This window comes from Pleurodeles waltl, chromosome 2_2 (genome assembly GCF_031143425.1).
Source record: "Pleurodeles waltl isolate 20211129_DDA chromosome 2_2, aPleWal1.hap1.20221129, whole genome shotgun sequence".
In the NCBI taxonomy this organism is placed as follows: Eukaryota; Metazoa; Chordata; class Amphibia; order Caudata; family Salamandridae; genus Pleurodeles; species Pleurodeles waltl.
This window is the reverse complement of record NC_090439.1, coordinates 350,440,606-350,468,357: the sequence shown is the minus strand read 5'-3', so window position 1 is coordinate 350,468,357 and position 27,752 is coordinate 350,440,606. Positions and strand designations below refer to the sequence as shown.

The window sequence follows — 27,752 nt, the reverse complement described above, 5'->3', positions numbered from 1 at the left end:
GGCTCTTCATATGAACATCTTGGGGACTGCAAATGTACACAACTGCCCAAGCGCCTAGATACCCTCTTGGATGACTAGTGCACCATACAAATCAATGTAATGTAACATGCAAACCAAACAATTAGTACTTCGTTCGGTTCACAAAATTCTACAGAGGTAGCAAAAACACTGGTTGATAACTGCAAAGTTTTTTTTGTGAGCAGTATAATGATAAATGTACCCCATGGTTCTTTGACTGGTAGAAGAAAAGTTGTATATCTGGTAAGAGGACCTTAAAGTCACTACGGATGAATCAATAACAAGATTTTTTTTATTGTGTTTAGCTTTAGACTTTTGAGAAGGTGTGTGAAAATGTCCCTTTTTACATGGACACCCATATTTTTTCCTGAATTGTATTGTTGTTTTTAAGACTCTGAACCATGGGCACCATTGTCATGTGTCCAGTGTATGTGGTCTGACCCCTAAAACATGTAGAAATGGGTTGATCCCTCACTGGCCTGTTGAACCATTCTATAAAGCCATAGTGTATGGTATAAAAGCTACACCCCTGGCATCAAAAGTTAAATGTCACCCACCGACTGCAGCACTTATTGTGCCATCCTCTAAGGTGTCCTCATTGCAGGGTGTTGGAAACGGCTCGTCTGAAGAGCTTTGTGCTGAGCGTACGGTTCAGTTCTTTCGTGCTCCGATCAAATCTAAGCCTGGGGTTGACAGGAGGCAAGGCAAGCTTTCTGCTTGTAGTTTGCCATTTTCTCAGGCGCAGAGCAACCGAGCTCATCAGGAGAAAAACAGGAAAGAGCAAAGGGGACATGATTAAAAATAATTGAAAAACAAGCAATGAAATAAAAAAATGGAGGTGGGCGAGGCGTGCTGAATGAAATAAAGGCACAGCCGGCGTATGTAAACAAATCGCGTGTGCCTCGCTGTAACAATCAAAACAAGAGTTTAAACGTGTGCACTATTTGTGTGTTCAGTAAAATTTAAGCGCTCACACGTTGATTTTATTTTGCTGTCTTTCTGCTCCGGCGCTCGGAATGACCGAGATGACATACCGAGCTGCATACCACCTTCTAAATAAACAAGTAATGAAATAAAAAAATGGAAGTGGGCGAAGCGTGCGAATGAAATAAAGGCGCAGCCGGTATGTAATCAAAACGTGGCGTGTGCCGCACTGTAACAATTAAAACAAGCATTTGGAATGCAATAGTTTCGTGTTTGCTTTGAGTTAGAGCTGACAGAGTTGTAAATGACTGACTGGACTTTTATTGCCACACAGACTCAAAATAAGAGGAAGAGAGCGAGAGCAAGCTGTCCCTGGAAAAGCCCCCCTCTAATGTTGGTTTATGTTTACAGAGGGAGCTGGTGTGGAAGAGGGACTGAACACACACCCACAGTGCAAGGCAAACTGGCCAATAGTGAAAGAAAAAGTCCCCTTCAGAAGAGATAAACAGGACATGGCGTAATTACATAGTACTTTGTGCTGCTCCCAAACTGAAAAAAGGCAGGCCAAAGAGCCAGAACTGAACACTAGCAAGCAAAGATTTTTGAAGGACACTGCAACTAACCAATCAAAATGCTGGAACTCACTCTATTGTATACTTTAGTATACAGCAGGCTGAACGCTAACGCTTGACCTAAAAACAGGGAATATTTATCTAAATCAAACAAGACCAAAACGACAAAATCTAACATACACAAGTCAAGATATGAATTTTCAAAAGAATAAGAGTCTTACTTCATAGAAAACAATGGAAACATTGATTTTACACAAAGTATCTGGTTTGCATCAAAACTAAAGCTGCACGCGGAAAAGTTAGCGATGCGTCAATTTCTTACTCCCAAGTAAGGCTGTGCATCGTTTCTTGTCCGGTCGGATAGGCGATACGTTTTTTTTTCGCTTGCAGAGATCGATGTGTCAATTTCCATACAGGGCACCTCGGATCCGCACATGCTCACGATTCCTTTGACGCCCACCGACGATACGTGTGAAATCCGCCCACACAGTGTCAGAAAACCACGCTACATGGTGTTTGCGCCAATATTACCAGCTGCAAGCAGGTGTGACGTTGTTTCTCCAGCTGCAATGCATCGACCTCCGAGCCGCGATGCAGGTGGAGCATCGATTTTTGCTGCCTTCTGTGTGTGGGTTTCAATCCTTGTTCTGCCCACTTCACTTCTCAAGGGCCCAGAGGCTAGACAGGGCACCACTTGGCAGGGCAGGAGTCTCAGCAGAGAGTCCAGGTGCTGGCAGAGGAAGTCTTTGATGGCCCTGAGACTTCAAAACAGGAGCCAAACTCAATTCAAGCCCTTGGAGATTCTTCTCATGCAGGAATGCACAACAAAGTCCAGTCTTTGTCCTCTTTCAGGCAGAAGCAGCAACTGCAGGTTAACCCATCAAAGCACAGTCACAGGCAAAAGGGCATTACTCCTCCTCCAGCTCTTCTCCTTGGCAGAGGTTCCTCTTGATCCCAGAAGTAATCTAGAAGAAATCTAAAGTCTGGGGTTTTGGGTCCACTACTTATACCCCTTTCTGCCTTTGAAGTAGGCAAACTTCAAAGGAAAGTATCTGTTGTTCACTCTAGCCTAGATGGCTCATCAGGATATGCAGGCTACACCCCAGCTTCCTTTGTGTCACTGTCTAGAGGGGATTCACAAACAACCCCACTTTCATTCTGACCCAGACAGGGAATCCACCAACAGGCAGAGTCATAGATTGATTTAAGCAAGAAAATGCCTACTTTCTAAAAGTGGCATTTTCAAACTAAGAATTTAAAAAACAACTTCACTAAAATATGTATTTTTAAATTGTGAGTTCAGAGACACCAAACTCCAAATTTCTATCTGCTCTCAAAGGCAATCTGAACTTTAAAAATATTTAAAGGCAGCCCCCTTGTTAACCTATGAGAGAGATAGGCCTTGCAACAGTGAAAAACAAATTTGGCAGTATTTCACTGTTAGCACATGTAAAACACACCAGTACATGTCCCACCTTTAACATACACTGCACCCTGCCCATGGGGTTCCCTAGGTCCATCCTTAGGGGTTCCTTATATGTATAAAAATATAAGGTTTAGGCCTGGCTAGTTGGTACATTTGCCAAATCGAATTGGTAGGTTAAAACTGCACACACAGACACTGCAGTGGCAGGTCTGAGCCATGTTGACAGGGGTACTAATGTGGGTGGCACAACCAGTGCTGCAGGCCCACTAGTAATATTTGATTTACAGGCCCTGGACACCTCTAGTGCACTTTTCCTAGGGACTTTCTAGTAAATCAAATATGCCAATCATGGAAAAACAATTACACATACACTTTACACAGGAGCACTTGCACCTTAGCACTGGTCAGCAGTGGTAAAATGCCCAGAGTACCAAAAACAGCAAAAATAGGGTCCAGCTCACAGTCAAAACATGAGAAGCAGAGGAAAAAAAGACAGAGGAGACCACGCCAAGAATGCCAGGTCTATCAGTTTCCATTATGAATTTGCCTGTAAAAAAACATACGTTTGAGGCTCTGTGCGTCCTTTCTCCGAGCTGCTAGAGGTGCTGCTCGATTTCTTGATGTGCTGCATATTCTGGTCTAGGACTATTTTTAATATTTTGCTCATGCTGCATCTATTTAAATGCTGCCATCCTTTAGGGAAAATGGTTACTGAGCCCTATGCTAATTCTTTATGACTGATCAAGTGGTATTTTTACCTTCTGTACTGAATTTTATAATTTTTAATAAACCTTTATTGTTTATAAGTTGCTGATCTGACGTCCTTTTGAGTCTTAATGCTTATTATATGATTGCTATTTAAAATGCCGTTTTGAATCTTATCTTTAGGGGGACATTTCCTCATCTATTCTTGAGGACAACACCGTCCCTGATCCTGCTTAGCTGGCAACCTTGTGTATTACTTCCAGATTCTAGATCTGCTTATTTATTTTTAGCAATTCTGAAGAAAATGATGGTTTGAGCTATAAGCTCTTCTTTTGCTGCCTCCAATAGCATGACTGGGGGCACCACCTCAGTTTTGTTTTCAGCTAACTACATCATCAAGGTCTATTTAATGTTACTAGAAACATGGTGATGAAAAGCTATTAGTTTTTTTCACACATGTAATGATGGGTGGATGTATTGTACAAGCCTCATCATTTTAACTGGTGCATAATCTGAAATCAATTTTACGTCAATTGTATCAGTGAGAACAAGACAAAACAGTTGCTAAGTGTGAATGGGATATATGTTTAGTCCCATTCAAGAATAGAATGCACCAGGCAACTATAAGGCTATGGCCTTGCAGACCTTTGAGCAAGGAAGTCGGAGTTGTATGTTGATGCCTAAGGAGAGAAGAGCTTTCCGTTGTTGGGTCAAATAGGCTGTTGAACTAGCCTCCCACTGTAATATTCCCTCTGGAATGGTTAGATAGCATGGGAAACCATGACGAAGGAAAGATATCTGTCATGGGTGGAGCCATAGTGAGAAAAGAATGTGGAAACTTTATTTTGAAGCTGACCGTTCAATCCCAACACCCTCTCATTTTTATTTTAGCAAATCTTATTTACAGAAAGATTTCTAACCTAAATAGTACAGCCACACCCTAAGTATTAAATTGTGCCATAACAAGAAACTATAGGTGGTAGAATGTAGGACCAGATGTTCTAAGAATTGATTCAGTAAAAGTGGACACAAATTACACACCCTCTTTTACTGAATCAATTCTGCAAACCGACGTATGTACTAATAGGTTGATTCACAAAATCACCATTAACAGTGCATCACAATTTGAAATTCCTCATTATTATGCATGAAGTCGGTCAGAAATTGCAGCCCACTGTGATTGACTGAAAATCACAAGAATGGTAGTCTGCATGGGGTTAGCAAACCCCTCTGTCTGTGATTGCTTTCCAATAAAGCAATCTGTTTTTTAAATGCAGCCTGTTTTCCTAAAAGGAATGTGATGCATTTCAAAACATGACATAAACTTTCACAAAGGATTTGAAAAAATAATGAAAACTTTTATAAATATTTTTTTATGAGTAAGCAGTGGTCCCATGGACTCTTAAAAATGCTTTTTTAAACATTCACAAAGGTGAATCGGTGCTTTGAGGATCACTTCCCGTTTGCGAATGAGTTATCACAATCTTTCGGTAGTCGGTAAAATATTAATGTTTTGACTCTTGATTTCTGTCACAGAACATTATTGCATTCTACAGCAAATCAATATTTTGATTTGGATGATCCCTATATACAAGCCCACTCAAAATTGATTCATGTAGTCACAAACCTGATTGTTACAGAATCGCAGTTTGGGTTTGGCACATACCAAAATACCATTTAGCTGTTGCAAAGGATCTGATTTTGCAAATTCCACCCTGAGTGACGGCAAAATGGCTTAGTTCATCTGGCCCCCTAGACCTTAGTTTGGAACATCACCAGCTTATAGGTACATCCCCTGAAAAATTATTATATCAGCATCCTTGTTAATTAGCTATTTTCAAAATACCTTTCCCTTAGACGGGCAAATTCAAGCCCTGAACATTCAAGATCATGATTTTAACAGGGGTGGGTGCAGCCATCTAATTGTCTAGCGAGTAAATGCAGAGTGATCCTATCTACTGGGTTCACATCTAATGTGGGAACATTTCTTGGGTGTCTAAGTTCCAGTGAAGTTGGTAATATTCTTGTTAGCATACTTTGTTGTGCCCTAATCTCTCAAGTTTGATAAACTAAAGACAGAATATAGCCTAAAACAACATTTTTAAGCAATAAGGTTCTAAAATATGGAACATGATTGTGGAACAGAGGCAAATGACAACATCAACAAATCAATAAACAGTATGAAGTGGTCTGGATTTGACCCACGCATTAAGGCCTGTATTTATACTTTTTGACGCTAAACTGCGCTAACGCAGTTTAGCGTAAAAAATTTTTGCGCCGGCTAACGCCATTCTGAAGCACCATGCGGGCACCGTATTTATTGAATGGCGTTAGCCGGCGCAAGCAGACCGGCGCTGCCTGGTGTGCGTGGAAAAAAAACACGTACACCAGGCAGCGCCGGCGTTGGGAAAAATGGCGTTAGGGCGTCTTAAAATGGCGCAAGTCAGGTTGACGCTAAAAAATAGTCTTAACCCGATTTGCGCCATTTTAAACGACGCCCAGACGCCATTTTCATGACTCCTGTCTTAGTAAAGACAGGAGTCATGCCCCCTTGCCCAATGGCCATGCCTAGGGGACTTATGTCCCCTGGGCATGGTCATTGGGCATAGTGGCATGTAGGGGGGCACAAATAAGGCCCCCCTATGCCACCCAAAAAAAAAAAATATATATATATATACTTACCTGAACTTACCTGAATGTCCCTGGGATGGGTCCCTCCATCCTTGGGTGTCCTCCTGGGGTGGGCAAGGGTGGCAGGGGGGGTCCCTGGGGGCAGGGGAGGGCACCTGTGGGCTCATTCTGAGCCCACAGGCCCCTTAACGCCTACCCTGACCCAGGCGTTAAAAAGTGGCGCAAATGCGGGGTTTTTTGACCCGACCACTCCCGGGCGTGATTTTTGCCCGGGAGTATAAATACGACGCATTTGCGTCGCCGTCATTTTTTTAGACGGGAACGCCTTCCTTGCATCTCATTAACGCAAGGAAGGCGTTCACGCAAAAAAATTACGCTATTTGCCCATACTTTGGCGCTAGACGCGTCTAACGCCAAAGTATAAATATGCCGTTAGTTTTGCGCCGAATTTGCGTCGAAAAAAACGACGCTAATTTGGCGCAAACGGAGTATAAATATGCCCCTAAATGTGGAAGGGCTAACTCCATTAAACTGAGCAAATTTACCTGCTCAATCCCAGGCATAGTCACAAGAAATAATATGAAGGAAATATAAGCCATTTTTAAGGAATATCTATCAGGTCACATGAAACAGACTAGTGCGAGGCCAGTGTTTACATAAGATTTGTTTGGTTGCAGCAATACAAGTAAAAGGTGCGAGCGAGATCCCATGCACTGAGTTTGGATCAAGAGTGGCCTTGTTGAGAAATACAAACTACAATGAGTATTCATGGAGAAAACTATCATACCTGGGGGACCAGGTGTTTAACAAGGTTAGGTTTCCCATAACAGCAGAGAAGGGACTTATGTTTGGTGGTGACAAATAGTCATTCAAGTGATTTCAACACTGTAATCCTTTTCTGCCCTCACTGCTTGACGATGTTTAGTTCACTCTCTCATTTTCACCTTTATAGTCCACTGAGATGGCCATAGAGGATCAGTTTCATTTGTTGATTCATTCTCATGTTCCCATTGTGTTGTAACAGCTTGACTACTTCTTCATGAGTGGTAATTTAGGGCTTGATTTAGATCTTGATAGTATTACCACCACTTTGCCTTGTCAGCGGTCCCAAGAACTCAGTCAAGCTGACGGTGTTCTGACCGCCATATTTAGATCTAAGCTGTTCATCTGCCATCCGTGTCAACTGAGTGTGCTCCGCCTCGCTACCTGTAACCCACAGCCAACATGGTGGACTACAATGCTGGCAACTAGCACTCCATCGCCATTGGGAAGGCGGCACTGCGCCCACCATGTTTAGATGACACAGTTGAGCTGGTGGTGTACCAGCGGCGGTCCCATGATGGCGGTAGTCCATCGAGGGAGCGATTCAGCATTGTATTATGGCTGCAGCTTTTGGATAGATGTTAGCAGCCCACACCTGATGGATATTGGACAATTGTGAACACCTACAAAACAACCATAAAACACATTCCATTTCAGACCATGATCCTTTGCCATTCCACTACTGACCCCCATTATGAGGACGACCTTGTCACTGAACAGCCAGGTTATTTTTTGTTTTCCTATTCTTCACCTGTCTTTTCACTTTTTAGGGCACTAGTATATATACGTTTTACAGAGGGAGTATTGACAGTGTTGGCAGATTAAATGATTGGAGTTGAGCTGCAATTGTTTGGAGCACAAGTTCAAAATAGTACAATATCTCAGAAAAAGCAAATATGGGACAGAATAGTCAATGGAGCGAATGATGTAGCTAACAATCTGTGCACCTAGGAGGAAATTAGGAAGAAGTGGAATTACTTGTGGAAGAGAGTCTGTTCCCTGGCCTCCAAGCAACACCTGGAGGCCCAGAGGACCGGTGGTGGTTCTCCAGGCCCCCTATTACAACTCTTTTCCTGGGAGTAGAAGGTGTTGCAGATCCTTCTGTCGAAGTAAGCCTCAGCAAGGCCTACTAGTGCAAGGGGTTCGCCCTTCTCTGCACAAAGTCCTCAGACCATATAGGAAGAAGTTGGCACAGAAACTGAAATAAAAGCCAAAGTTTATTAAACCTTAAGAGGTGGTATTACAGTTCAAACAGCACCCTTCAGCAATGTTTGAAGTAGCACACTGAACTAAGAGAGCATGGTCCTTTTATACCGACGCAGGGGCTAAAAGGAAGGTGGTACAATTATAGAAGCAAGCCTTATATACATATAAGGTCATATGGAAATGCACAGTCAACAGGTAGGAGGGGCTAACAGTTTTCAAGGACTAGTTGACACATTACTGTCTGTTACTAATTACTAACAGCTGCAGATCTTACTGGGCATGTACGAAAGTGGGAGATGCTAAATATAACTTGTCACTAGACAGATTTTCAAGAGTAGTTAACAGGACAGGGCACACGGCGAGCACATGGCAGCATGTGGCAGAGATAATGGCTGCCATGAATACAAATGGATTCCGCGAAATGTTCACAATAGTTGCTAAATACAAGATGTCTTCTGCTAATGCTAAATTACAACACTTCATCCTGAAGGCTTGACAGAAATCCCTGGTGGAGTGGAGCCTGGTAAGTTACACCTATGTATTTCAACAAATGGAGTCCTTGCCCTTAACGTAGCTGTTCAGAATGTTTCTAGACACCTATCAAAACATGTATTTTGACATTTCAGTTTCCAAAATACCTTGTGTTATCTAAATCAGTAACATCATGATTGTTACAATCTATTTAACAATGACCAATATGTATTGTGAGATTGTGTGTTGTCCTCCGTGGATCACCCCTTACATTTGCCTAGTCCTTTGCTGTATCTCACTGTTAGTTGTTTCACTGCAAAAAACAGGTTCAAAACTCCATCCATATGTACATGAAGGTATAGTGCTTATAACAGGTATTTTAACCTAGTCACATTATACACATATACATCGTGTGTTTGATTTTCACTCCATTAATTGATATAGAAAGGTGCTGCTCACTTTTTCCCAATACATGGCAAATGACTAAAACTACCATAATGCCCTGCTTTTCTGCAAAACAATACTGCAATGTGATGTTGCCCAACCTCCCTTTCATTCCACATATGCACAAAAGTCAAAGCTTCACATAGTTGTTATTCATCATTTCACATAGGTATCAACATTTCATCTGCTGTGTTGATCCAGTATGTTGGCATCGTCTTATTACTCCATTGAATTGATCTACTTTCTTGCATAAATCATAGTGTGTATATTCAAAGTTTTACAATCATGTTCTGTGGCATGCTGATTATGAGTAGTAGTGTTTAATCCAATAGGTTGTACCATGGTTTGTTTTTGAGGCTGCCATGCCTTGAAATGGCTCAGCTTTCAAATCTCATCTCTGCTGTGTTGAGTTGCATGTCTGGGGTACAAAGCACAGGATCCCCATCCAATCCAGACACTGCTCTCATGCTATTCCAAGCATGAGAGAAACACCAGGATTGGACTGAGTGGGCTGGTCTGACACTCGTTCAGGCACATTTCAGACCATTTCTCCACCAAATATGCAACACAGCTGGACTGGAGAAATGTAAGTGCTCATGTCAGGCTGGCCATCCTAAGCCAGTCAGCCAAACCAACATGTGCACACACAGTGCCGTGGCCTGGCGACACCCTGCCCTACATTCCATGGCTCAGTCAGTGGAAAATAAAATGATAAAGTTTTATTATCATTTGATTTTTCGCTGACTGACTCTGAGCAGTGGGGCAATGCCATTACGGAGAAGCTGCCCCTTTTGTCATACACATGTGGTTAGAGCAAGTTAAGCAGCACATATTGCCTTGGTGGAAACATCTAACAGACAACAGGCTTAATACATTCTCAAGAACTTTCATTCAATCACATTGCAAGTTGTCTCTGTGCAAGATCTATCTATCCAAGTGGGTGTCTGTCCCAGGTTCAATACATGTTCCCTTTGTACTTTCCAACAGCAACATATCACCGAAAATGTCACAACCTTGAAATCTCCAAATGAAGATGACATGGTGAAGGACCCTGGAACAAAATAAAAAGGGAAAATTAAATATTTCACATATACAATTTGACTCAAATGATACATTAGGAGGACACATATACTTAGCAGAAGTAAAGTTTATCTATGTCAATAAAACCAGTAGTCAATGTAGGGAACCTCTGATCCACAAACGTCTTTGCCTTGAACTTTCCTAGGCTGGCCATTCCTACCAAGTTACCATTGAAGACTAATATGTTCAGTATGTCACCAGTTGTTATGACATTGGATGTCACAGTATGTAAGGGTACACATTTTCCCAGGTGAAGATGTGGTCAATGACTTCCTCTTCACTACTGTCATCTTCATTGGGTACTACGACATCCTCACCCAGTGGTTCTTCAGTTCCCATCCTCTGCGATTACTGGGATGTTCTGTTACAAGGCAATGTTGTACAGCATGCAGCAGGCAACCGTAATTTGGCACACCTTATTGGGTGACTAGAGGAAGGCTCCACCGGTCCTGTCCAGACACCTAAATCTGGCCTTCAGGAGCCAAGTATCTGGCTCTATGAACATTAGGCATGAAGTCAATGTAGCTGTGCATGGGGTTATGTGCAAATAATGTACATGTTGTTTAGCCTTTAGTGTCTCACAATGATTTGGACTAAAAAAGATTGGCTCTCACAACAAGAAAGTTTTCCTAGCCCTGGCCTAATTGATATTTGTGGCCCAAATTGGTTACATGAGAAGATAGAAAATGTTGGGGTACTCAATTGATTACTGCCAATTAGCATTTCCTAAGAAATTTTAAATGTTTGAAAAAATCTATACTGACTCTTTTGGGAATTCATGTGAGAGAGCAAAATTATTGTGCAAAACCACCACAGGCAAACAATAGCATGCAAAACCTCCTTAGTTATTTTTTTTTCTCATCCAGAAAGGTCAACGGCCATCAAAAGCTGGACATCTGGAATGCTATTGCTTTGAAGATGCAGACCCTTGGGGGGGTCCATGAGTGGCATACCGTGCACTGCAGGAAGTGGTGGGAGAACCTCTGATGCTGGTTCAGAAATCAGCCCAAGTTTAGATCAGCAAGAACTTTCAATGAGGCAAGCGCATGTCCCGCACACTGCCCCCCTCTAGTGTCCCGCAACCTTGCGGTGGCCTACTCCGAGATTGATGGGCAGTTTAGGGCCTAACAGCAGCATCAAGGGGGGGAGTTTTTGCATCCAGCTAATCTTATTGTTTAACTTTTTTAATGTACTGCAATGTTGTTTGGTATCAACATGATGGTTGACCCACATCCAATGCAGGTGAGGATTTCTGGAAGTGTGATTTATTCAGATGGTGTCTGATGCTGTGTTTGGTGTATTGGTGTATTGGCTTGTGCTAAAGATTTTCACTAGCTTCCTCATCAGAAGCCAAGTACTGTTTTGAGCTGACATGTCTGCATGTGAAATAGGAGTACATGCATTTTATCCATGTTATTAGGGACTTTTGAAACAAACATGCTACATTTGAGCATGCTCCATCACAAATGTGAGTAGGTAATGTAGGCCTATTACTGCTGGCATGGCATAGAATGCACTTATGATACAGTTGATGTTTCAGACTTTACATTGGTAAGTTGGTACAATGACAATATGATCATGAGCATCTGCTCCACAAGGACTGGAAACGTGTAAAATGGCATCAATCCTTATCTTATGTTAGAAATATGTTTCAACAGCAAGATTCAAGTCAGTTCATGCAAACAGTAGCAGTTTGTCATGAAGCTTTAGTCCTTCACAAATGTGCATGTAAGCCAGTCTGGGTCAACCAACATGAATTCTTATGTCAAACTGTATTGATTGAAACAGGCAGGAATCTTTCCACATTGATACCAGAGTTACATGTACCCAAAATTATATTTAAGGGTCCTTAGTTATGTCCTGATGAGAAATCAATGATGGTAAGAAAAGTGATAGTTAAAAGGACATTTGCAGATGGAAGGTTACATCACATAGATTTTGGAGTATCCCATCTTGATGAGTCAATATCAGACCCAAAACATTACTCTTTTGGAAATATGGATATGTTTTTGCTCAATACTGAAGTGGGTTAGGAATGTATCCAGGCCTATGTATTTACTCATGCAGTCAAAGCCATCTGTCATGCATAGAAATCAAAGTGGATGAGATACAAAAGCATGGGGAATTTCTAGGCTGTGAGGAAATGGTTTGTAGAATTCTTCCCTACATATGTGGATACTGATGATAAAGAAGCCACGATTAAGGGCCTTAACCTGGTTCAATGTGTAGACTTGGCCAATGTTTTGTGAGCAAAGTTCATGTTCCATTCTATTTACACATATACACTCGAACTGTTGTATCTGTGTTTTCAGCATCATCTGGGCGAGGCAAAGATGACAAGGGCCACGTTGGAGGGGAAGAAGCAGGGCACTGTGTACTGGTGCAGACGCCACCAATACGAGAGACCCAGTGCCATGGAGGGTGAGGTGACTAGCATGGACGCCACCAATGACTCAACATCATCTTCGGAGGCTTCCACAGAAGACCAGTCCCTAGTGGTGCCAGACCCTAGTGTGACAATTCCACATGCATTGTTGTCCGCCACCCATGTTTCCATCTCCACCCTCCCTCTTGCTCCCCTCAGTTGGCTCTAGCCGCTCACCTAAATGAGGTGTCATCACCTTTGCTGCAGGTACCTTACCCTGCCTCTGTCTCCTAGACTGGGCTCGAAGAGGAGGCTATTGACCTATTGTATACTATCTCTGTATGCCAGACTGTACTACTAAATGCCATCCTGGGCTCAGTGGCCAGATGGCACATATGCTAGTACACCTGGATGGCATTCTAGGTGCCATGTCTGGTCTACAGAGGTTGTTCTAGGGTCTGGCTTCCTCAGTGACCACAGCTTCCCACCCATTCCAACCTCCTGCCCCAACTCCCACCCCTTTCTCATCCCAAATCCCTCTACCCAGCCCTTTCCAAAGCACACATGCACATTTGCATGCACCCACTCAAACACACACAAGTAGCAAATACACACAAAAACACAACAAGAAACCCAGACACACACACTCACAGACACCATACCACCCCACCACCACCACATACATCCCCACAGACACCATACCCACCATGACACAAACATCCACACCAAACCACCACCACACCTGCAGACAAAACACCCACATGACACAAACATCCACACCTAACACTACCATACCTACAGACTTAACACCCACCACAAACACAAACTTACAAACCCACCAGGGCACATTTTTGCACCAGCACATCCCCTGGCACCACAAACACACACAGCACCTCCACAGCACACCCATCCACACACACACACACTGCATGTTACACATACTGTATACAAATGCCCACCCTCACCCATACATCAGACACCCATTAACCCCCTTCACTACTAGGCCTTTTCCCCCTCAGGAGCCAGGGGCAGTTTGTGCTTAGGCCCTCATAGCTTTTGGTCCACATAAGCTACCCACGCCAAATTTGCATACTTTTTTTCCACCATCCTAAGGATTCTAGAGAGGCACCAAAAGTGTGTGGGTTCCCCTGGAGGAGACCAAGAAATTAGCCAAAATACAGAGATTTTTTTTTAAATGGGAAAAAAGGGCTGCAAAAGGCTTCTGTTTTTTCCCCTGAAAATGGCATCAACAAAGGGTTTGCCGTACTAAAATCACCATCTTCCCAGCTTTCAAGAAAAGGCAGACTTGAATCAAAAAAACAAAATTTTCACACAATTTTGGCATTTTACTGGGACAAACCCCATTTGAACTATTTTTTGTGCTCCTTCCACTTAGTGACAGAAATGGGTGAGAAACCAATGCTGGATCCCGGACAGCTAAACATTTCTGAAATGCAGACAAAATTCCGAATTCAGCAAGGTGTCATTTGTGTAGATCCTACACGGTTTTCCTATAGAAAATAACAGCTGAAATAAAAAGAAAAATGAAATTAAGGTGAAATAAACTGCCATTTTTCTCCATGTTTTACTCTGTAACTTTTTCCTGCTATGTCAGATTTTTTAAAACAATATACCGTTACATCTGGTGGACTCGTCTGGTTGCAGGGATATATAGGGCTTGTAGGTTCATCAAGAACTCTAGGTTCCCAGAGCCAATAAATGAGCTGCACCCTGCAATGAATTTTCATTCTATACCGGGTATACAGCAACTCATTTGCTGAAATACAAAGAGTAAAAATAGGTATCAAGGAAACCTTTCTATTTCCAAAATGGGCACAAGATAAGGTGTTGAGAAGCAGTGGTTATTTCCACATCGCTGAATTCTGGGGTCCCCATACTCGCATGTGAATTACAGTGGATTTCTCAAATAGATGTATTTTTTACACATTGTCTTAAATTTGGAAGGAAAAAATGTAGAGAAAGACAAGGGGAAATAACACTTGTTCTACTATTCCGTGTTCCCCCAAGTCTCCCGATAAAAATGGTACCTCACTTGTGTGGGTAGGCCTAGTGCCTGTGACAGGAAATGCAACATGGACTCAACACACTTTTGCATTGAAATCTCATGTGTTTTTTGCAAAGTGCCTAGCTGTGGATTTTGGCCTCAAGCTCAGCCGGCACCTAGAGAACCCTACAAAACCTGTGCATTTTTTAAAACTAGATACCTAGGGGAATCCAGGATGGGGTGACTTGTGCTCTCAACGGGTTCTGTTACCCAGAATCCTTTGCATACCTCAAAATTTGTCCGAAAAAAACACTTTGACCTCACATTTTGGTGACAGAAAGTTCTGGAATCTTAGAGGAGCCACACATTACCTTCCACCCAGTGTTCCCCCAAGTCTCCCGATAAAAATGGTACCTCACTTGTGTGGGTAGACCTAGTGCCCATGACAGGAAATGCCCCAAAATACAAAGTGGTTTAAAGCAATGAGGCAAAGCCCTCTAACCCTTTTGACCAGGGCAATAAACAAAACTGTAAAAGGTCAATGCAAAGGCGAAGTAATCCTAGACTTGCACGGTAAACTGTCTAGATGACAATTACATAAACACAATCCCTGTTATATTAATTATACTTTATTCCTTTTTACTATGTTAAAGAATTTTCACAGCATGTATTGTACATGTACTTTATACGATATCTGTGGTAGTAGGTGCTCCTATGTTAAAACATAGTGACAGTGAATATTGTGAAGGATGGTGATAGTGATATATACAATACATACAGAAGGTGGGTAAGGACAATATAGACTTCTAAAGGCTCCGTCAATCCAGGAAGCCCTGAAGTCACAGGATATTTTCAATCTACATTTCACATACGATTTGTTGTCTACGTTTCGACCCTGTTAAAAGACATAAATCATTAGAGGGTCATCATCAGGACTGAGGATGTTTCCTGTCGGTAGCACCTAGAGATTCCAGTGATTGGTTATTGTTTTCTGGTCAGTGTCTCCTACATTATCAAGTATTATTAGAGGTGTGTTGGAGCCTGGAATGCTTTTTTTCCAAAATATGGTGTGCTTCTTAAGTTCAGTGGGCCAGCCTTATGATCAAATGGCTGGAGAGGCTCACAATATTTGTATATTTTCATTGGGCAATGTCCACTTCAAGCCCAAAACACAACGTGGACACATCGCATTTTCCGAAAGAAAACAGAGCTGTCTTTTGCAAAGTGCCTAGCTGTGGATTTTGACCTCTAGCTCAGCCGGCACCTAGGGAAACCTACCAAACCTGTGCATTTTTGAAAACTAGACACTTAGGGCAATCCAAGATGAAGTGACTTGTGGGGCTAACAATTTGGAAAAAAACACTTTTTCCGCACATTTCGGTGATACAAAGTTCTGGAATCTAAGAGGAGCCACACGTTTCCTTCCACCCAGCATTCCCTCAAGAATCCCAATAAAAATGGTACCTCACTTGTGTGGGTAGGCATAGTGCCCGCGAAAGGAAATGCCCCAAAACAATATGTAGGCAAAATTATCAAATACAAAACTACCTATTTTTGCGGGGGCACCTATGTTTTTGGTCCTGGGCTCAGCAGCCATATAGGGAAAACTACCAAACCCAAACATTTCTGAAAACTAGACACCCGAGGGAGTCCAGGGAGGTGTGACATGCATGGATCCTGCAGTGTTTTCTTACCCAGAATCTACAGCAAACCTCAAAGTAGCTAATAAAATCATATTTTTCCCACATTTCGTTGGGATTACCGCACCAGGACAAATTTTCTACCACCCAACATTCCCCCTCAGGCTCCCGGTAAAAGTGATACCTCACTTGTGTAGGTGGGCCAAGTTCCTGTGACAGGGAAGAGCCAAAAACATGTCAAAATTGAGGGGGAACAAAAGCAGTTCCAAAAGGGCAGTTTGAAAAAAAAAACACTTTTAGGCTGACAAGTGGGGCAAAAATTTTATCGGTAAAGATGTGACAATGCTGGGTGGTAGGAATTTTGTGGATTCCTGCAGATTCCGGAAAGGACCATCACAAAAATGTGGGAAATATGTGCGTTTTCTAGCAAAGTTGGAGGTTTGCAGGGCATTGTGGGTAAAAAATGGTGCAGGCTACATGGGCAGCAAACCACCCTGGACGCACCCAGATGTTTAGTTTTCAGATGTGTCTAGGTCTTATGGGTTTTTCTACATGGTACCTCCTTCATTTGGGGTGGGGGTATAACCATGCCCATACTGGTTTGTAGCAACAACCCCACTATTTTAATTTGTTTTTTAAAATTCCCTGGCATCTAGTAGGCTTTCTGCCCCTCCAGGGAGTGGATCGGGGGTAATTGCCCCATTTGCTCACTGGTGAACAACTTTGACCCCATTTATTTAGGGGGGGGTTTGGCCTTCCCTGGTCGTCCCTGGTCGGCTTTCTTCCTCCCTTGGTGCAGATGGGCCTTCCAAGAATAGGCAGATCTGCTAATGTGCCCCCCTGGGGAGTGACCCTTGCCCAAGGGGGTGCCCCCTAAAACAAAACACACACATGCACACACACCAATCCCTGGTGCCTGAGTGGTTTCTGCCCCCCAGGGGCAAATCAGCTTAACATAAATAGGCCAATCTGCCCCCCTTGCCTAAAATAAATTTGCCCCCTGGGGAACAACCCTTGCCTAAGGGTCACTCCCCTTGCATGAAATTGACACAAAAAATGAAAATACCTGGTGTCTAGTGGTTTTACCTAATGAAAATAGGCCAATCTGCCCCCAGGGGGGCAGAAATTGTATAAAATATAATTGTCCACTAGGGGAGCGTTCCTTGCCTAAGGGGTCCCCATGTCTAAGAAAATAAAACAAAACAAAAAAACGATCCCTGGTGCCTAGAGGTTTCTAACCCTCCCCCCAAGGGCAGATCGGCCTAATTACAATAGGCCGAGCTGCCCCAAAGGGGGGCAGAATTGGCCTAAAACAAATTTGCCCCTCCAAGGGAGCGACCTTTGGCTAAGGGGTCGCTCCTCTTGTGTGAAATTGACCAAAACGAAATCCCTGGTGCCTAGAGGTTTCTACCCCCGGGGGCAGATCGGCCTAATTACAATAGGCTGATCTGCCCCCAAGAGGGTCAGAAATGGCCTAAAACTAATTTGCCCCTCAGCAGAGCGACTCTTGCCTAAGGGGTTGCTCCCCTCACATGAAACTGACCTAAAAAAATAAAATCCCTGGTGTCTAGTGGTTTTTGCCCCCTTTGGGGGCAGATTGGCCTAATAAAAATAGGCCAAAATGGTCTAAAGTTAATTTTGCCCCCAGAGTAGCGACCCTTGCCTAAGAGGTCGCTCCCCACACCAAAAAAACCCATAAAAAATAAAAAAATAAAAAAACTGGTGTCTAGCGTAGTCTGCCCCCTCCCCCCCGGGGGCAGATCGGCCTAATTAGAAAAGGCCCATCTGCCCCGGGAGGGGGGCAGAAAAGGCCAAAAAATAATTTGCTCCCCCTGGGAGCGGCCCTTTCCCAAAGGGCAGCTCCAACAAAAAGAAAACTCCCTGGTGTCTAGTGGGCATTTCTGCTGCCCAATCAGCCTTTTCTTTCCTTTAATGCCTCTCTCGCTCCCTCCACGTGAACGGAGGAGAAATTCTAAAGCATTTCTCCGATCTGCGCTGGAAGCTCAGGGCAGCCTCTGATGAGGTCATCGCACGACAGCAGGTACCGCCACCATCAGCAGACACATGCACATCAGACACTACCACTCCCTCTAACTCCCAACCTGAACTCCCTCCCAACCACCCCACCAATTTTCCCAAGGAGGACCTTCTTTTTGCCCTGCCACTGATCCCTTCCACATCACAAACCATACCAAACATCTTTGTCACACCTTCCACACCCTAACCCACCTCTTCCGCATCTCAAATCACCCTATCCAAATGTAAATCCCCCCATCCCAAACATCTTTCCACCACTTCCACACCACAACCAATCCCTTTCACATCCAAACCCACCCCTTCCAAATCCAAACCCACACCACTCCTCCCAATCCTAAACCCACCCCTCCCAAACCCAAATCTCCACCCCCCAAGTAAGGTCATTGAGATACCTACTCTCTGCCCAATAGATGCCCTTTCCTGAGGAGGTTGTACCTGGCAGTGAAATTATGAGGCAAATTCAGGGCCTGAAACCCACATATCCAGTTGTGGGCATTTTGGAATTTACTCATTGATGATGAAATGAGATAAATTGAGAGAGGTATCTCAGGCTGATATTTAAAAAAAAATCAATTTTTAATACCTGGCCTTATTTTTTGATTGTTACTAATTGTTTGCTGATGATGTTATTTCTACTAATGTGTGTGCCATGAACTTTATCTCATTTGTGACAGTGACAAGCACAGGTTTTAATTTTTAGATATCTTTGGAATGCATATATAAGTGTTGTACATTTGTGATGGACATGTTGATTGTGGTGCAATCATTCATTATGTTACTGAACACTTCCACAAAATTATGTGTTTCTGTTTTTATGACTGGAAAATGCATATGTGTGTTCATTCAAAGGTGATGTGTCTATAATATACACATATGCATTATACAGGGAACCTGACACTTTAAAATTAAATTACATCTGTTGTTTGTCATAAATTTCACAAACCAAGGAGACATGTGACCTTCATACATCTCTGACATGTTTGCAGTTCAGAGTTAACATTGGCTGTACATTCTGTGTTTTTTGTAATGCAATTGCTACATTATCATGGATTTCTGTAGTTCCTACTGGGTATACTGTTTATGTGAATGATATGATAGTTTACAGAAAAGTATTGCACACACCTATATGGACACGTTACAAGTTGGTATTGATATTACTTTTTGTGTAGGTGTCCATTGCCATTAAGGCAGTTCGTAACTAACTGGTGAGTGTTTCTGATGTATTGAGGTGTGTATTTAAAAAAAATTCTAAGTTTGACATTGCAGACATATGCATTGCACATCATAGTAGTCTTGCTTGCAAGTATCTGTTATACATGCATGAGCCCTGTGCTAATGTACCCCAACAATTCTGAGGATGACAGGTAAAACAGTGACTTACCTTCCCTTCCAGCGACAACGGAGTTGATTTTCATCTTGGTCCAGGAGCAGCAGCAGTGGTATGACTTGTACGATTGGACTGATGGCATGTGGAAATGTGAAAACCCAGAAAAAGGCGAGTTTCACCCTTTTATCCATTGTACTCCTCCAACCCAGGCGTGGAGGTTTAGCCGCCACAGGTGTGTTGACGGGAAGGTACATCATAATTGGCTTGACATTAAAAGTGGTTGGAGTCCCGTCGCCAGCCACTTTCGCCTATGGTGTCATTGACGCAGTTGGTGATTCATGGTGGTGGCAGCAGGTAGTCTGATGTGTTTCGTTTATGGATCCACCAACATCTAAATACAGCGGATAGACCGCCTAGTAGGCGGACGGGAAATCAGCATAACTTTTGGAGACAGACTTGGCAGCATTTTCTTAATGAAGGGCAATTTGTTAGGTTTATTGTGGGTTGTCACCATAGTAAAATTCCTACATCATTGCCTGTGTGACCTCATCAGCCTAGTTTGATTGTGGTATAGAATGAGGCAGATGTTCATATCTGACATAAAATGTCACCACCATCAAAGATTCATTCAGAGGCTGAAGGGAATACACGGCATCCAGCCCAGCACCCGTGGTGCTGCATACTCATTGTAGCAGCCATCTTGGAGCTTCATTTATGAGCTGTCTTCGTCGGGGAGCCCGGAATCACAAAACATCCATAGCATTCAATGCACTTCTCTACCTGACTTGAGCCAACTGATTAGGAATTGCCCACAGTATTGTCAGGTGTTTAGCTGAATTTGACCAGAGACTAGACCTCAACAGGAAACGTTAGGAAAATCTGCATAGACGTGTAGGATCACTTTCTTTAAGAATTGGGCCCTTAGTTTCTGTTGCTTTTATGCTCCTTCTCAAATATATTTTGTATATTTGTATACTTTTTTGTATTGACAGGCATCGAATGTGTATCATTAAATTATATATTTAAGAATGGTATTTAAAGTTGTCCTTAAAAACTGCAGGATAATTTAACAAAATTGTCGGTAACGCTTGTGTGTATTTTTTAAATTGAAAATATTTTAAAAATGCATTTTATTTTGAAAGCAAAGAGAGCAACAGTTACACAAATGTAAACACACACTTTTGATTGTTTGCTATTCACAAAGTTATTTTACTAGTAGTACTTTTATGACTGTGAAATCTGAGCACTTATACAAATAGGACAGTCCTTGCTATCAACCTATAATACTGAAATCGATTAAATTGACTATTTTCTAGCTTTTTAAAATGCTAGTAGTAGTATTGAAATTAAATCCAGAAAAGTTAGGCATAATGCGCGAGAGGTACTAGGGAAATGTAAAACATCCTTGTTTCATGCAGAAACAAGGTTTAGAGACTGCAGTGATCGTGGTCTCGCATTGGATTCCGGAAACACTTAAGCTTGAGAGTTCATGACCATGGGCTCTTAAAAAAAAGTGTTGGTATCTGGTATTATTTAACGTTGGGAATTTGTTAAAAAAAATAGTGAGCTTCAAATAATCAGTCCCGCTGATGGCTGTAGAACATTCCCATTGATTTAGGTATCAACTGTCTTTTTTTATCTAGATGCACATTTAAGGACAGAGGGCATTTGCAATTATATTTGCTCTCCGTTAAAGGGTAATCAACTTTAGAAATTACCTATAAATGGCAGTTAAACAGTAGCTTTAGCCTTCCCATTCCTTCTTGGTTGGAAGTCTGAAGGTTTAAATTCTCCTATGTAAAAAGCGCTTATGCCAGATGGATGTTGTTTTTTTATTCTTCTGGAGTCTTTATTATACACTTGCCCTCTTATACAATTTTAATATTGTAGCATTAGATAAATGCTTTTGATGTAGGAATCACAGCAGTGGAGATTAGCTCTATATGGCATGGACGTGCCCCAATTTAGGAATATATTGGGCAGAAATGTATTACTATATTAAAACTGTGCTGGTAGTTAAGCGTGTCATGAGCCCTTTGATTAGTCTCTTCAGCTTTACTTCAGTGATAGGTGGACAGATATAGTGATAACATTATTTTTATATCAATACAGAATTGTGAATTCACTCTAGAAAGTCATGCAAAGGGAGCTGAGGTGTGTCCTGCACATCCTTATGGATCTTCCTGGGCTACAGTGGAGGGAGGAGCTGACACTTGCACCTGAATAGGCCTGTGCCTGTTCTTACACAACGCAGTCCTCAACCCCCTGGAGTGTGTCCAGGGCCAGGACAGGGAGAGGTAGGGTCCTGTTCACTACAAATACTTTTTGGACTGCTGACCCAACAACTTCAGAATACTCCTGGATTGAGGACATTCTGCCAGGGAGGAGAGCTGGATGCTTGAGGAGGACCTGCCACTTAGCCTGTTGCTTTGCTGGCCTGCTGCTGCTGCTTCTGCCTTGGGAGTGAAAGGACCTCACTTTGCTTTCTATACCCTGCTTTCCAAGGTTCTCCAAGGGCTTGAACTAAGCTTGCCTTCTGTGGTGAAGTCTCAGGGACATCAAAGACTTCATCTGCCAGTGCCTGGCCTTTTCTGCTGAGAGTCCTGACTTGCTAAGTGGTGCCAAATTCAGTACCTGGGCCCATGAAAATGGAAGCTGGTAACCTGCGGGGGAAAATCCACACACCGCTATGTACGCACCAAAAAATTAAACGTAGCACTTAGAGAATTGATGAAGCACCTGTTCTCTCTGCGGACCCATTTGCACAGTGCATCAGAATTTTTCATGCATCGACCCTGACCGTCAAATCTTTAATATCGCAGCAAGGACCTGAGGCTGCGTATCCGGAAATTAATACATCATTCTCCTGCAGGGGAAAGAATTAATTCATTGCCTACCCGGGTGGGGGGAATAATCGATGCACAGCCCCACTTGCAAGCAATGAATCGACGCAGTGGTCGCTTTTCTGATGCATCACCTCTCCTGCGGCTTTATGTTTTATGCATACTAGGTACTTTGTGCTAAAATAACGCATCCATTGATTCCTATAGATTAAGACTCTTTTTACTTTAAAAATTGATAGCTTCTCTTGTGCATGTTGGAGTTTTATCATTTTGGTCTTGTTTAATTTCGATAAATATTGGCTATTTTGCTAAACTAGTGTGGAGTCCTTTTGTGGTGTTTTCAATGTGTTAATCTGTGTGTCTGTACAAATACTTTACACATTGCCTCTGAGATAAGCCTGTCTGCTTGTGCCAAGCTACCAAGAAGGTGAGCAGGGGTTATCTTAGGTGTGTGACTCCCTTATCCTGGCTAGAGTGAGGGTCCCTACTTGGACTGGGTGTAAACTGACTGCCCATTAGAGACCCCATTTCTAACACTGGTGATCAGCGGTGAGGTTATTACTTGTTTTTGTACTTGATATACAGTGATTGGTATACACTGGTTATATGTTGGAACCACGGGTGCCTAAACCACCCGTGGCTCAACAACGAAGTCGGAACAACGACCTCGTTCTAAACACTAATGCCTTCACCACGAATGCGTTTATGATTTTACCGTTGTAAACGCATTCCTGGTAAAGGCATTACCAATCAACATGCACGACCCAGCATGCTTCCACCCCAGCCCCCCACCCCTTAAACCTAAACCTTGACCCCCCTAAACTCTAATCGCCCCCACCCCAAAAACTAAAATACCCAGAGTCCCCACCCCCTCCCCTAAAACCTAAACCCTGCCCCCAAACATTAATCACCCCCAGAACCCCACACCCCAAAACAGCCCCAGTCCCAGCCCAACTTACCTCCTTCTTCACCACGTCCACTCCGACTCCCTTCTGTACCTTAACCACGCATGTACGTTGTTCAGACATGCGTGGTTAAGGTACCGAAACCAGGGAGTCGTGGAAAACGAAAGCGTTGTTTTGCTTTCGCTTTTCACAACCTCGTGGTTCCGAACTCGTTCTTCCGGGTGTTTCCCGTATGCACTACTGTTTTATTGCAGACCATTACGCAACCACATACTACTTTACTCTTGGATTTTTTTGTTCTTCTTTTTCTTCCTTTTTGGGATCTCTCTGCCTTCTCAAAGCTTGCACCTTTGGTGAATCTTATCCACAAGCATGTCTCATTTTGGGGAGCCATCAGTAGTTGCTACAAATGTGGTGTCTGAGCTGGGGAAGTAGGATACCTATAATGTTTCTCAGTTCAAGCAATGCTGTAAGGAGTTCAAGTGTCTATTCAAAAGCTCAACCAGAAAGTAGGAGCTGCAAAAGGCGCTGAGGGTCTTGTTGGCAGCAAAAGAGGCTGAGTAGCACACAGCAGAGGAGAATGTTGCTGTGAATAAGGAGGTGCAGGGCATAAGTAATGTTTTGATGGATAACCGGGACCTGCCCGGAGAGAGGGCTTCCAGAGCAGGCAGCAATGTTTCCTTTTAAGGGTCTCACCACAGATGAGCTAAGGACAGACAAACAGGAAAAGGTATCATCTGGAGCTTGAGAAGCTAAAGCTGGAATTAGCCAAAATGGAGAGAGAGGCAGAAACCAAGAAAATGGCAATGGCCTTGGAAGAGAGAAAAATGCTGTTAGCTCATGAGGCGAGCTTGAAGGAGCTGGATCCAAAGAGCAGGTCCAGCACAGATGGTGGCAGCAGTTCTGCAGTACAGTCTGAGGGGATGGTGCACATACCCAAGTATGTGGTAAAGGATTTTATGGTGGGTAATTAAAGTTGTCTAAGGGTTATAAGGTGGCACTGAGGATGCACAGGGGTCCTGAGAGAGACTGGGGGTCCGGCCTGTGGAAGTACTTTTGAGTGGAGAAGAGGGATACCTTGTTGGCCTTAGTAGAGGATCAGATGATGTGCCCTGCCATGAAGGGCACCCTAACCAGGAGGTATGGTCTCACTCCAGAAAGTTACAGGGTCACGTTTAGGGGGAGTGCTAAACTTGGGTCACAAACTTGGGTAGAGTATGTGGATTCTGTCTGCAGATCACTGGTTGGTTGGGTGAAGGGCATCGAGGTAGCAGGCTACAAGGGGCTATACAATTTGATTGCATGAGAGCACTTGTCTGGGTGTTGTTTTCCAGAGCTGCGCCAGCACTTGGTCGACAGCAAGCTTACTGACCCCAGGAAGCTTGCAAAGGAGGCAGACCACTGGCTCAGCACCAAGGTCCAAAATAAGTTGTATGTGGGGGACTCATCCAACAGTGGGCCAAGGGTGGGGCAGGGTCCCAAAAAGACAAAGGAGGGGGAGGATGAAGATAAAAGTAATGAGTTCTATAAAGGTGCCCAAACTAGTTCCCAAGGTAAGGATTCCCAGCCCCCTGTTGAGAAAGGATTGGTTCCCTTCAGGAAAGCCTACATGGAAGGGACCCAACAAGTGCTTTGCCTGTAGTCAGGAAGAGCAAATCAGAGGGAGTTCCAAGTGTCCTAAGCGGGCACAGCCCCACACTGGTGGGCAATTACTTGGGGTGGCTAGTGTAACACTTGGGGAGGAATTGGCCCCAGTTAATGGTGGGGAGCCAACTGAGATAACCCTATCTCCTGGGTGAGGGTAAGGTGGTCCAGAGAACCCTTATGCCTGATAATACAAAGAAGTACAGAAAGTGGGTAACCATCAATGGGAGGCAGGTAGAGACTGTTAGAGACATAGGAGCCAGTGTGACAACAATCCGCTGTCATCTGGTATCTCAAGAGCAGATAATCCCAAATGTGGTCCACAAAGTTGTATCAGTAGACAACAGTGAGCGCCAATGCTTGGTAGTTCAGGTTCCATTTGGATGGGGAGGGTCTCAGGTTCCTTGAAGGTAGCTGTGAATCCATCCATGCCTGTTGACTGTATGCTAGGAAATGACCTAGAACATACCACCTGGAAGGAGGCAGAGCTCACGGCTCACTAGGAAATGTTAGATTTGCAAGAGTGGGCATGTGTAACCACATGGTCCATGGCCGCCAGAAAAGGGTGACCAGGAGGCCCTGGAGCCTGAAACAGTGGCCTAGGTACCTGCCAGGAAAAGGATGGGTAAAAGTTGGGGGAAACCCGGTCCTGAGATTCCCATGGTCCTGGAGGAGGCTGAACCTTAGGGGGACACCACAAAATCTACAGGGAAAAAGTAGCTGAACTGGGGGATCTGCCTGAACTGACACACTGGCAGCAGGAAGGAGGCCCCACCAGAGAGGAGTTCTGTGCAGCGCAGAAAGTATGCCCCACATTTCAGGGCCTTCGGAAACAGGCTAAGGCCCAGGTAGCTGGTAACACCTCTGGATCTCACCTGATGTATTGGGAGAATGATTGGCTGTATAGTGAGCCTAAGGTTGCTGAGACTGGGGCATCCCATGTGCTGGTGGTATCCAATTGTGTCAGAGTCTTCCTACTGGGTGCGGCACATGATGTGCCACTGTTGGGTCATTTTGGGCAGTACAAGACCTTCGACAGACTTATCACCCACTTTTATTGGCTCTAAATGAGGAAGAACTCAGATGCATTCTGTAGGACTTGTTGAACCTGACAGGCGAGTGTTAAATCTGGCAAGATGTGCAAGGGTCCTCTTCAACCATTTCCTGTCATAGGCACCTCTTTTGAGGGGGTCGGCATTGGCATTGTGGGTCCTCTGGAACCCAAGACAGCCATGGGCAACAGGTTTATCCTGGTCTTGGTGGACCATGCCACTAGGTACTGAGGACAGTGACTGCATCCACAGTGGTCAGGGCACTAATGGGGATCTTTACCCATGTGGGTTTCCCTAAGTAGGTGGTATCTGACCGTGGTACCAATTTCATCTTGCTGTAGATGAAGGCCATGTGGAAGGCATGTGGTGTTGCATACAACTTCACCGTGCCTTACCACCCCCAAGGCAATGGGTTGGTTGAAAGTTTCAACCATATCCTGAGGGGCATGACTATGGGTCTCTCAGAACCCATGACGCGTAAGAGGGATGCCTTGTTACCAAGCCTGTTTTTTGCCAACGAGGAGGTCCCCCAGAAGCGGTTGAATTCAGCCCTTTTGAACTTCTGTATGGGCACCCTGTGAGAGGGCCTCTCAGTTTGGTGAAGAGATGCTGGGAGCAAGCTCCCAAGAAGACCATCCCCCAGAATGTATTCAGTTATATGCTGGCCTTCAGAAACCAGACAGCCCACTTCTGGAAACTCACTCAGGGGGATCTGGAAAGCCAGCCAGGAGGACATTAGGTTTCAGTACGACCAGAGTACCACTCTGGTTGAGTTCCAGCCTAGACAGAAGGTTTGGGTGATGGCCCGGTAGAGGTCCTTGATCTCCAAGACCATTGGTATGGGCCTTTTTTGGTGAAGGAGCGCAAGAGTGATGTCACTTATCAGACTCCTAGGAACCCTCTGAGGGTTCTGCACATGAACCGCTTCAAACCATCTCAAACTGCATTTTCAGAGGTCCGAGTTGACCAAGCTCCTGATGATTGGGTGAAAGAGGACAGTGAAACTCTCCCCGACCAACTGTCTGCTAATGAGCAGGATGGGTCAGTGGAGGGTGTGACCCTCTCCCCTTCTCTGACCCTAGAACAGCAGAGGGACTGTCGCCAGTTGCTGGGGCAGTTTGCCTCGATGTTTTCCCTCACCCCTGAAGTCACCCATTGGTGCACCTATGACATTGATACTGGGGACAGTCTAGCCATCAAGCACAAGTCTTACAGGGTGACTGACAGAGTCAGGAGGAGATCTCCAAGATGCTGAAGCTAAGGGTGATTGAGCATTCCAACAGCCCTTGGTACAGTCCTGTGGTTCTGGTCCCAAAGTATGCTCCACCTGGTGTCACACCTGAACTGAGGTTCTGTGTTGAGTACTGGGGTCTCAATGCTGTCGCTAAGCCTGATGCCCACCCTATCCCCTGAGCTGATGAGGTCATTGATCGCTTGGAAGCTACCAAGTTCCTCAGCACATTTGACCTAACATCTGGGTACTGGGTACTGGAAGATTGTCTTAACCGAGGGGGCCAAAGAGAGGTCAGAGTTCTCAACACCAGAGGGGCACTACCATTTATGGGTTATGCCCTTTGGGTGGACCTTCCAGAGGCTGGTCAACCAAATCTTGGCTGGGCTGGAACACTTCAGTGC

General features: G+C 44.0%; 1 protein-coding gene across 1 annotated transcript in view; it reads right to left on the bottom strand.

Annotated features, from left to right (window-relative positions):
- Positions 1 to 27,752, bottom strand: part of LOC138282376 (cytochrome P450 2J5-like) — a 377,554-nt gene that overhangs the window by 302,225 nt on the left and 47,577 nt on the right. The window lies entirely within an intron of this gene.